A 12193-nucleotide genomic window follows, 5' to 3' on the forward strand; every position below is an offset into this window, starting at 1 on the left:
GGCCCACATTTCACTTTCTATTCCTTGTCTGTTGGTACTCTGAAGGAAAAAAAGTGCCTGAAAATCATTAAGAATTGAACAAACTGAAGTTAAGAGCTTTGATCATGGAGTGGAAACAGGAAGCAGATAAGTGTATTGTGTTTTCCTTCATTGTTTTGCCCTCAGACCACGACATTTGAAATTTAAAGTCATTGTTTGCTGATTTTTTTTTGTTTTGTTTACACTTTCTCTGTATAATGTTTTGATCATCTCAGTTCAGTTTGTCATACAGAAGAACTCTCACTGCAAAACAGCAACCACAAAGCTGCCCTTGTTCTTGACAAGCTAAAATACCTGTGTGATTAAAGCCATTAAATGACCTCCTTATCCTTAAAGCACTGAACAGCACCTAAGCCATAATTCAGTAATAACATATGATCTACATAATATATTTCTCCAGTTATAGAGTTTAACTCTAGTTACTCTATAACCCCAGTAAATATAATATTGGTAATTAATGAAGGGTTGCACTGGGGTGTTCTGTCTCCTGAAGGGCCAGGCTGCCTTTGGCCACCTGCCCTGTGCTTTGCTTTGCCCCTGAGTAACACAAACCTCGTGGAGAAAAAGGAGAGCAGAGATCACCTTTGGGGCACTCCAGCTTTCCTTCTGGGAAGTGTCAGTGATTTCACAGCCCTGCTGCAAATAAAAGACAGGATTTCAGTCATGGGCTGGCCATGCTCAGGCTAAATAGCCAGTCACTGGAATACAGGAGAGAGGACTCATGGAAGAGTTGCTGAAATAGAAATTTCAGTAGTCTGAAATAGAAATGTGGGTCAGCAATGAATCCTAGAGAGCTGACATTTGAGTTGTGTTTCTGAAGGGCTGTGTTAGCCAGCTTGGCTGCTGGGAGTCCTCTCATCAGGATTAACCACCTCTCTGCAAACACCAGGAGTGGCACAGCTCACAGAACCCACCAGACACCATAAATATTCTGTTTCCATTAATCCTGACTATGTGCTTTTGGATTTTTCACTGATAACTGACCATCACCTTATAGAAATGAGCCTGCTCCTGCAGCAAGGGGCTCTTGGAGAAACACTCTGTGAAATTAAGGGTGGAAAAGTCAAGACGAGGAGAAAAGCATCCCAAAGGAGCCCCTGAATTGAGGGAAAGGTAACAGCTGGATTAATGTTCAACTGCTTCATTTTGGGGTTTGCCATGAATAATTAAGTGTAATTAATAAATAGTGCCCTGAAGATAGGATCAAACAGACTTTGGGTGTGGTGCTTAATCCTTCCTGAGTTGGAGAGCAAGGCCAGCAGCCTATAATGGATTTAACTAATTCTCTTAATTGCAGCTTCATTTGCCTGATCTTTCTAAATGGTATTAATCTAGTGATTTGCAGAATAAGCACTTGGAAAAGACTTACCAAAATCACGGCAGGATCTCAAAGATATATTTCTCTTCTTAGATTTTCTTCAGTGGGAGAAGAGATTTCATTGTCAATGCAAATTCCATTAATTTGGCGAAACGTTCACAGTCTTTGTGGCATAAAATAAGAATTTAAAATGTCATTAACAATTCAACCCTTAGAATCAACATTGGAAATGACAAATTCTGCAAGAGTGCTAATTAGTTATTTACAGATTAAATACTTCTAAAAGGCAAAACGGCAGCATTTCAGTTTCACTTCTGCACAGATTTCTGGGTCTCACAGAAGCATTCAGCAAAAACACATCCCATGTGTTGACAACCACACTGGGAGACAAGAAGATAATCACATTTCTTTACCACCCTTTGCCTGGATAACAACAAATGTGCACAAGAGGCATTTAGCTCTGAGCAAATTCCAGCTAAAAGAAGTTATAGATCATATCCTCAGGTTTTCCAGATCTGATCCACCTTCTGCTCCCACCACACATCATCACTCAGGTGTTCAACTCTCTTCTCTACAGAGCTCGCTAAGGTGAGCCCAGCAGAGCTAAAACAATTAACAAAACCTTGAGATGCAGAGGTTAAACCCACTGCCAAATTTCCCTCCTTGGGCACAACAGAAAATCTCTTCTCTGACAGCATTTTGTTGGAGAAAAAGGAATAAACTGCAGCTTGTGTGGAAAAAAGGTGAAGCTGAGTGCATGGCTTTGACTTGCCAGAGGTGATCTGGCTGTGCCAGTTTTGACTCTTGAGCCATTTTGAATGATTTCATTCCCAAGTCCTGCAGAGGTAACTGCTGTCCTGCTTGCCTGGAACTCAACAGCATCATTTGTGTTCTCACTCATGAAAATAAATGGCAAAATTCCCACTGGCTCAGTGGTGCAGCTGAGTCCAGTTCTGCTGTACCTTTAGCTCATGGCAAGGATTCTTCTACCTTTTAATTACAGACTAGATATATAAGATAAATATAAAACTCAATCAAACAGAAGTATCACAGGCTGTCCAGCCATGCACATGACTGTGCTGGTTTAATGTAAGTTCACACCACTCATCTTTCTCCTCCCTATGGTTTGCTGCCTCCATTGCTGTGTTTTGCCTGAAGCTGGGCTGTAAATTATTAGGGAAAACATGTTTGTTTTTTTCCTCTGTGTTTGTACAGCACTGAACATGGAGAATCCAAGGGCCTGTCACCCCACTGTACTAATAAGAATTAAGAACAGTAATTATTTTATTCTCATTATCAAATCAAAGAAATAATGCTGCTTCAAAGCTGCACATGTTGCTGCAAGTAGCAAAGTGCATGTGATATCCATGGCCCTTTTGCTGCTCTTAGCTAGCCACTAACTCACTTAATTTTGTGTAGTTTAGCACATTACAAGATTGTTCAGGAGTGCCATAAATGATGTCAGGCACCATCAGAAACCACTTCAGAAAATCATTGCCTGTAGCCAGATCAAAAGGTGAACACCTGGAAACTTGCAGTTCTGGGAAAGCAGAATAAATCTCTTTTTTCCCCCTTTTTTCTATTTTTTTCCTTTCTCTTCCTCTTGGAGATTTGTTTCTTTTTGCCTTAAAGAATTTGAAAGGTTTATTTACAGCTTTTCAAATGACCCCTAATCTATTTAGAAAAACATAGCATGGCAAATTCATCTCGGGTGTAACTCCATTTGTTGACTTAAGCAGACTTGTGCCAGAAGGGAGCCTGGCCCAGGAGTTTCTCTGCAGAGAAAAACAAAACATTTGAATACAACACTTAATTGGCTCCTTGAGTCCCATCACAGACTGTCCTGGAATATATTTATTAAAGGTAATTCTTTTATTGTGGTAAGATTGTATCAGTAGCTGAAACTCCCAGTATTAGTTTTAAACCTTGTCTTGTTCCCCAGGCTTTGCTGCTTGAGGCTGATAATTTTCACAGCACCTGACAACGTTTAAAGAGACATTGTATTATGTAGTGGAGTGAAATCTAAGAGCATAAATAACTGGGAAAGTTGCTTATTTTGTGAGATATCAGCACTGTAATTAATTAGAATCCATCAGGGTCAACTTTCAGGAAGTAATAGAAAAAGCTGTTTACTGTGGGGCTGCAGAATTTAGAGATGTGCTGGGAGCCTGTTGCAAAGACACACAGAGTCCACAAGTAACATTAAAATGATGTCTGCTATAATTAATTTAATCAAAAGCTAATTGATCTCAGCTTACAAATTGCTAGCATTCTTCTCTTGACCAAGTTTTTATACCGGTTCACTGTTTTTGTATGAATTTGTTATTTTCCCAGCAAGTCCTAAAAAACGAATACTTTTATGTACTTAAACCCCGGGAAAAGAGTCTGGGGCACAAAAAGTTTAACAAAATCAGTAGCTACTGCTTTTCTTGCACTAAGGATAGAGCATGAATCTGCTGTAAGAGCTCTCTCCATATGCTGTATATGGAGCAAAGGCACAGTGGAAGGACACTGAGGGAAAGGATAGGCAAAAAGGATAAGAGACTAAGGAGAGAGCAGGGAGAAAATTCAGAAGGGGGAAATGTAGAAATGTTCTGAAAGCAGAAATCAGCAGGTGTGGTTGGGAGGTTGAGACAGGGCCAATGCAGCAGCAATTGATGCTCCTCCCTACTTGGCTGGTGATTGGATATTGGTTATATAATCAATATTGGATATAATGGTTATGGAGAATGAATCCTCTCTGTCCTGTCCCAAGAAACAAACCTTCTCAAAAGGATCCAGTGATGAAGGAAGCAGAAAACTGGTGAATAACTTGTGTACATTTTGGATGAATCAGCTGCTTTGCTTTCATTTGGATGCTAATGATGTTGTGATTGTGTTAGAGTAAGCTGGGTTTGGGTCTTCTCAAGTGCAAAAAAAATCTGTACAGTTTTAATTAGTTTATCATAAATGAACTCACTTTCAAGAGTAGTGTTTAGTGAAGATTGTAGATTTCCATCCCTTTTCTCGGACTTTAATATACCAATTGAGTTGTGCTTGCTGCACTATTCTGGCCTCACACTGTGACTTTGGTCATATAGTTTAACAATTTATAAGAAAATCCTGAGGCCACAGAGCATTTGCAAACACACACCAAGCTGAACTGATGGGGAGAGCACTAAGAGGGGAAATTTGTTTCAAAAATAAAAATGACCTTCCCTGTGCAAGCAAACTGATTTTCAGGAAAAGGACTAATAAAGCAGAGCCTTTTAATGAGGCATCCAAACAATATTTTTACAAACCAACTTCTTGCTAAAGAAGCTGTCTGGGTGTATGCACATGCATTGCTGCTAAAACCAATTACTTTACTACATATGCTAATAATACATATGTATTATTAGCAAATACATATGCTAATTATTCAGCTAGGGTAAAAATGTTAAAGGAAAAAAAAAGAGCAGTGTTCTGTAGAATGCTGGTCTGATTTATCCAAGCAACTTGCATTTATACACCACAAGGAAGAAAATGTTTTATTTTTTGTATATGAAACGACAGCAGGTAATTTAAAAGAAACAAATATAAACAATGTCAAACCCCAAGCAATTATTTGAGATAGAGTAAGTTAATTGCCTAAATTATTTCTATATACATATATATGATGCAGAGCCACTGGGATTTTAAAAATGGCTTCATGAGATCAAGGTCAAGCTCTGTAGCAATGATGATATTACAATCACTATTTAGATACAGAATTACCCTGATAACTTTTGGTTTTGCTCTCCTCTATGAAACCCACTCACAATCCTTTCTGCAGCTGCAGGTTACAAATGACAAAGTTGATCTGAAGAGAAACATTTATATATTTGATGTTAACTGCAATAACAGCTCTATTCAGCTAGAGCCCTTAAACCTTTTCATAAAGCAGATACTTGACACAAAGTTTTTATTTTATTTTTATAATAGATGTATCCCCAAAAAGCTTGAAGTGATAAATCTGACTATAGAGTAATATTTCTCAGTATTTGCCACATAGTTTGTACGTATTAGTGTTGCATAATAAATAGATGTTTAAAATATTTGTTCATAGAGGTCTCTCCTTGAACTTAAGCGTAAGTTATCTAAACAGTTGAAAAAAGATTTATTGTTATGAAGAGGCCTATATGTCAAGCAAAGTTTTATGATATGTTCCATAATAAATTAGCAATAAATGGATACAGGTGACTGTGGAATTTATGGCCTTTAATGTTTTAATGCTTCACTAAAGAAAAAGCTATTATTAAGGTCCTAAAGGGTAATACAGGAATACCATCTACAAATTGTCAAATTAAATAGTCATTGCCAGGTATTTGAACAGTGGAACATTTTGGTTTGACCAGCAGCAGGGGTGGACAGCAAAGAAAGTAGAAGAAGACCAGATCATTTCTGAAATACAACTGAAGATTTTGCCCTGCAAACCCTATGCACTGAAAATGATGGGGCTGATCCTAAACCATTTCACATTTGAAAAACTTGTAATTATCCAGGTAATCTAAATCTGCTTGAAGGGCTCCAAATCACTCATAAAGGTAAAGGCTGAAGGATTTATCCCAGTTCAACAAATGGCTAAAAGCCAGGGAATGAAGCTTTGCTCAGCAGAGACCTTTTCAAATATTTCTGCCTATGTGAAAACTATTGCTTGAATTCAAGAAATAACACACTGTGGGAAAGAAATGGATTTCATTGTCCTAACACTATGACCTCAGGTAATACTGGAAAGAGCCCTAAAACATAAATGCCAATCTGCTGCTGCAGATGCTTGTGAACACCTTTTAAGTGATTAAACCTTCATCAAAAGATAAAAATATGGATAAAGCTGATGAGAATCCAAACAGAAAATCAACCAAGCCTTTGGGTCAAAACAGGGCTAGTGTTTGGTGAGGTAAAGGGAGAGAGATTTATCTTTGAAGGGAAATCAGACCTGGCAGCAAGGAGTTAAGACCCCAAAAGGACTTGGCAGTGCTGCCCACTCACGGGAAACAGCACCCCAGGGATGTAGCAGAGAGCCAACCCCGTCCTCAAAATTGCTTTTTAAGATTGAGCATATCCAAGCCATTAGCAGGATGTCTGCACGTTAACACATCAGCACAAAGATAGGGCCAGGGGGAGGGGGAAAGAGTTATGCAAAAGTGCTCTGCGACTGCCATTGGGGCAGTTCATCTCTAAAAGGAAACACATGTTACACAATCCTCTGCCTAATAGGGTTGGACAGTAATTAAAAAATATCTTTTATTTGGAGAGCTGGGTCTTGAAACTACCAACTCGCACCATTAATCTTGATGTACTGCAAAGATCTGCAGCAAAGGTCAGCGAGCAGCTCTGCCGTTTGCAGGGGGACGAGCTCCCTGATGGGACAGGGAACTGCAGAGCAGATAAAGCCATTACACCCAGCTATCAGGTCACTGGGGCTCAGAAAGGGACCCTAGGGTGACCACAGCCTGCTCACACCCCCATCTCCTCTCATATCACCTGGCCATTGGTAAATCACCTTGAAAACCACCAGCAGCTCCTCAGAAATAAAATTCAGGTGAGGCGACTGCACAAGGAAACTATTTAAATTGAAAGGAAAGCAGGAAGATGGCTCACTGCTGTCAGCATGCCTTGATCTGCTCCTCAGAGATGGCAGAGCAAAACCTGCTGTAAAATGAGGTGTCTGAGCTTCAAGTTCTACCACACTGACTGTGCCACAGCAGCTCAAGCAGCAAACCCAGAGCTGCACTCTCCTCTCAGCACTAACACTGCTCTGCCCCACCTCAGGGGTTCAGCAGTCCCATTTGCTCCAGCTGGGGAATTTTCTGCTCTAAGGCACCTTGATGTCCTCCCCCAGTAAACTAAATTCCCAGACTGGCTGTTGCCAGTATGACCAGGCAGAGTTTGTGGTCAGGGGAAAATCTATCCCTAGCCAGAACAGGCACCAAATAACTGTGCCATAACAGAGCCTGGAGGGCAGTGTTTCAGCCAGCCTCTAACACTGTCTTGGAGGATGTGCCAGATTAAGCCCTGTTGTCATTCAAGTAATCTCCAGCACGGCTCAGTAAAGAGAGAAGCTCTCCACTGCAGATAGGGATAATCGTTAATTAACCCATTAGTCTTGCTCATTTCACAGCTCCTTTCCCTTCCGTGCTCTACTGTCATGACACCACGAGATGCTTTTCCTTATTTTGACAGGGCTAAGAATCTCTCTCTGGGGCTTTTTTTAGATTAGGGGGTGTTCTTAAAAAGAATTCGATGAACACCTGTGATTTCATCTGGAAGTTGTTTTTCTCCCCTTGCTGTGAAGAGCTCACTTCCAGATCACCCTCCCATCCATATGTCTATCAGATGTGTTCATCTTCTGCTGGGCTGGGCAGGGTGCTTGGGGTTTTTCCCACTATGAACTACGAGCTTATCTGACCCTTAACAATGAGTGCTGCAGGTGAGTTGTAAAGCTATCTGCTGTTCAGATAAAACTCAGATACTATCTGCAGGTATGGCCTCTGTTTCCAGGAGCCTTTGGCTGTGCTCTGTCCAGAGGGCCAGCAGTTATTGCTTCCCAGGGTGAAGCTACTTCAGAGCCAAATATTATGTAAACTCTAAATAGCTGCTGTTTCCTTGTGCTTTCATTTGCCATTCCTCACTTGCCTTAACAATTCTGTAGCACTGCAGAAGGCAGATTATCGAATAAAGATCCCCATGGTTTGTTTTTGTTTGTTTTTTTTTGTTTTTTTGTTTTTTTGTTCTCCTCAGGGCAGAACAAACTGAGATGATTGTGTGAACAAAGGATTAATTCAGCTTGGTAAGTATCCCCACATCTGGCTCTAGGGTGTAACATCACCTCTCTATTGTCTCTGCATCCACTTCCACTCAGGAAATACAGGGAAAGGACATCCTCTAATACCTTTTTTTTCTCTCCTTGGACAGCAGAAGTTAGCAGTCTTAGATCTTTCCATTCCTTTTAGGTTAACAGCATTTTTATGCCTGATTTCAGCAGCTGTGATGAAGAGCCCATATACAGAAATACTCTGGGAAGATCAGTTCTTTTGGGGACAGGACAGATAAAACAACTCTTGAACAAAGACAGTCGATATCTTCTAAATAGAAAGGTAACCAAAAAACCCCAGAAGACATGCTGGTTCAAACAAAATTTATTTAATTTATGTATTTAGCAGGCATATTTGTGCAAATGAGAGAAAAAACTACTTCACCACAGGTAAAATTCTTCATTAAAACTACAACCTCTAAATAATGATTTTCAGGCTTTTCTGCTTCCATCTACTATTGCAACATGATAAATCTTTAAACATATTATACAGATATGTTTCTTGCCTATTGATAGGTTTCCAATGTATGGCTATTTTAATGGCATCTACAGTAGTGTTCAAATGAGGATAAAGAAATAAAATGGATGGATTTCAGATGCTTCTTTGTTTAAAGCAGACTGAAGAAACAAGAAAGTGGGGAAGCGATAGGTGTAATGCACCACAATTGCTTTGCATCTGGGATTTTCAAACACATTTAAACCACTGGAATCTCTTCATGCATTCAGACACATTTCAAAGAGCTTTGAAGAATCTTCCTTCATACAAATGTTGTGCACTGGGAATGGGTGTGAACCAAAGCCCTACTCTGGATATTCCTCTTTTAGTCTGTGGCTCTCCATCCCAACCTGAATTTTGCAGCTGAGGACCCTCCCTGTTATGTCCAGGATTGAATATTCTTGTAAGCCTTGGAAGGCACCATTTCAAGTACTAAAATTGTATCAGTGACCTCTGAGAGTGACAACTGGATGGAACAAAAGAAGACAAAAGTTTTTGAAATAAAGAAAAATAAACCAGGACAGAAATTGAATGAATCAACTACAATCCGTGAAGTTGCTGATACTTTCCACACAATCAGAAGGGGCTCCCTAAAAAGTAGAATGTCTTCTGATGTTGAAAGAGGAATACAAAAGAAAAGCACCAGTAGCTTTGACTGAATCTCCATAAAATGTAAAGGTGCATTTGCACATACACCTTCAATATGAAGCAATAGCCTAAGACACCTGGGTACCTGTCTGACTTCCTGGGTTAATTTATGTATAGTCTATTGCTTCATGTTAAATAGTTCCATAATAATAATGGAGTGGGACATTTGGGGGGTTTTCTTCCTAAAGGTACGCAGCAAACTCAGTTTTATATCCAAATATATATATCTCATTTGATATTCACTTAATGGCTACTTCCCCAAATGCAATAGTGCCTGGCTCAACAGCATTTCAGCATTTCTACTGTGATTTATGTAATAGCCAAGGTCAGGGAGTTTTTTTTTTTTCTTTCTCTAACAGTATCTTCTTTTTTTCTCTCCTTAATTTCAACTCAAGAGGGTTTTAGGGGGAAGAAAAAGGGAAAGGAAGTTTTGCTAATGAAATCCTGTTTTCCTTTTAAAGACACAAGCATTATCTTTTGCTAACATTCTTATTTCAAATTCAGGCATGCAGTATCAAAATTCAAAATTCTGACTTTCAAAAATAAAATCAATATGTAAAAATCCGTAAATCACAGCAGAGCACGCCACACCTTGAAACCAACAGCCTAATTGATGTATAAAGCTGAAATTCCACCACTAAAGATGCTATGTGGTAAATCTAGCCCAAGCTTTTTTCTCCAGGTTCATTTTACCAAACATCCCCACCTGGGGACTGGGAGAATGAAGGGATAGCAGCAAGTCACCTCTCCAGGAACCCACCTGACTGCAGCTAGTCTGGTGTTGAATGTCTGGTTCTGGTTTTACTCCTGTAAGGCTGAAGTTAAACGATATATTCTTGCCCTCTGTCATCTGACAGAGGAATGTACTCAGCCCCCTAACATTTGCACTGCCTGTCCTGCTGCCATCGTTAAGAGAACCTCCTGCCTTGTAAAAATGTAACTACACGTGTTTCATAAAAATCGATATAAAAATAACAACACCGGGGTACTTACATCTTTCTGGAACAATTGAATTTTGAAACAAGCATCTCTGGTTCTTCCTCCTGCAAATGGATCAAATTACATTTCACTAGGTAATAAAGTGTGGTACAATAGCCTGCCCAATCTGTTTTCATCTTGTCTGGTACAAAGTTTCAGATATACTCACTCATTATTCAACCTAATGGGCTGGGTTTGGCATATATTGAATGTTAGAGCTCTCCCTGGAAGCTGCAGAGGTTAACTGCTCCTAACAATCTCTTTCCTTCCTTTCTGAGCATGTTTTCTCCATGAATAATAGAAACAACAGAACTAAATGTCATATTACCCTAGAATGAAGGTGCTGGTACAGACCACAGTGATGAAATAATGCTAGCAATTTTTTTGTCCTAGTCCATGGTCATCCCAATGGAACCTAGTCCATACCTGGAAATATTTTGAAATGTATCAGGGAAGGAATCTGCTTTTGCCAAAATGCTTGCAGGATTGAAGGTCCACATTATTAAGCTTTATTATTATTCTTTATTCACTTCATTAGTAGTGTTTGCATGATTGTGACTCTCCACGAGAAAAAAAAATGCTGTCAGAGGCTGAACTAGAGATATTACACCCTTCATTCAATTATCATTTCAGAGGAGGAAAAAAAAATCTTTTTAAATACCAATGACTTAATTTAATGTTAACTATGAGCTAAATGGTCATTGTAGTCCTGTAAGTGGTCCTGCTGCAGGAAGTTAAAAACAAAGTTACTTTCAAAAACAGAAGCTTGAAAAACCTATGTATATAATTTCTAGGCTCCACAGCAAGGAATTACACAAATTGCTAATCAGGCACCAAAATGAATATACTGTTGATACAGTTGAAATGTTTTCTTTGCTCTCGTTTCGTGCTATAATATTTTTCTAGTCCCTGCACTCAAAGGAGATACATCACATTTTGATGTAGTTAGGCTCTTTTCAAGGTGTGAAATCGGTAAGCACCAACACCAAAGGAAAAAAATTCTTTTAACACTGCGCTGTGCCACTTGAAGCTGTATTACCCTTTGGCTTTGAGCCAGCAATCTCCAGTGAGAACTATTTTATAGCACATGACAATAATAAAAGATATTTAAACATGGCCTAACAATGGATTAAACTCGTAAGACATAGTTTGTGTTAGATCCCAAGGATGAATATCAAAAATAGAGGCAATCATTTTGAAACAACAGCCAGCAGTGAAAAGTTTACTTCTAATATAAACCAGACAGTCCCCAAAATAATTTGTGGTTTATTTAATTCTAACCGTTCATCTTGTGTTCTTTTGAGTAAGCTAAAGTAAGACATCCGCGTAAAACACCAGCTGGTTTCGATTTTGATTCTGGATCTCTAGTGAGCTGAAAAACTCTAATCTGCATCTGCAAGGGTGGGGAGTCGTTTTTGTAAACAAGAAAAAAAAAGGATTTGCTGCGGGGGGAAGGGCAGCTTAGAAGAAGGTGCATTTTGGGAGAAGAGAGAAAAAAACAACCTCGTTAATATATTATAATAAATTACTGTTTTGTCATTATCTGGTTATATTTGCACAAACATCAATTGCATGTGAGTCCTGAAAAAAGAATGTTTCATTGCCTTTAATATGCACTGCAGTGTGCACCCATACAAAATCATTACTGTAACAAAACCAGCTGCGAGTAATAGAAAGCAAATGATTTACAATGTTACTATAAGAAACTACTTTATTTCATATTATCATAAAAAGAACAGCACTGAAAATTTGCATGACAAACACAAGAATCCAGGAAATTCCAAATCTAACTCATTTTTACGTTTTAATAGGTATTAACTTATGGAGGTGAATTGTTAAGAACATTTTTTTTCAGAATATTTCCAGAGAGTTTAGCTGCAATATTGGAACTCGTATTTAG

The 12193-nt window shown here is 39.0% G+C and overlaps 1 long non-coding RNA gene across 2 annotated transcripts; it reads right to left on the reverse strand.

The window, feature by feature from the left end:
• Positions 1–1414: 1414 nt before the first annotated feature.
• On the reverse strand, positions 1415–11327 carry LOC146435115 (uncharacterized). 2 transcript variants are annotated; one of them, XR_014853146.1, is made up of 3 exons: positions 10463–11327; positions 10309–10358; positions 1415–1520 (listed from the first exon to the last, which is right to left on the reverse strand). It is a non-coding gene; the product is annotated as an uncharacterized LOC146435115 (long non-coding RNA). The 2 variants fall into 2 exon arrangements; XR_014853148.1 differs by lacking the exon at positions 1415–1520 and adding an exon at positions 8562–9133.
• Between the last annotated feature and the right edge of the window lie 866 nt (positions 11328–12193).

This window comes from Lichenostomus cassidix, chromosome 6 (genome assembly GCF_008360975.1).
Source record: "Lichenostomus cassidix isolate B80296 chromosome 6, HeHo_3.0, whole genome shotgun sequence".
In the NCBI taxonomy this organism is placed as follows: Eukaryota; Metazoa; Chordata; class Aves; order Passeriformes; family Meliphagidae; genus Lichenostomus; species Lichenostomus cassidix.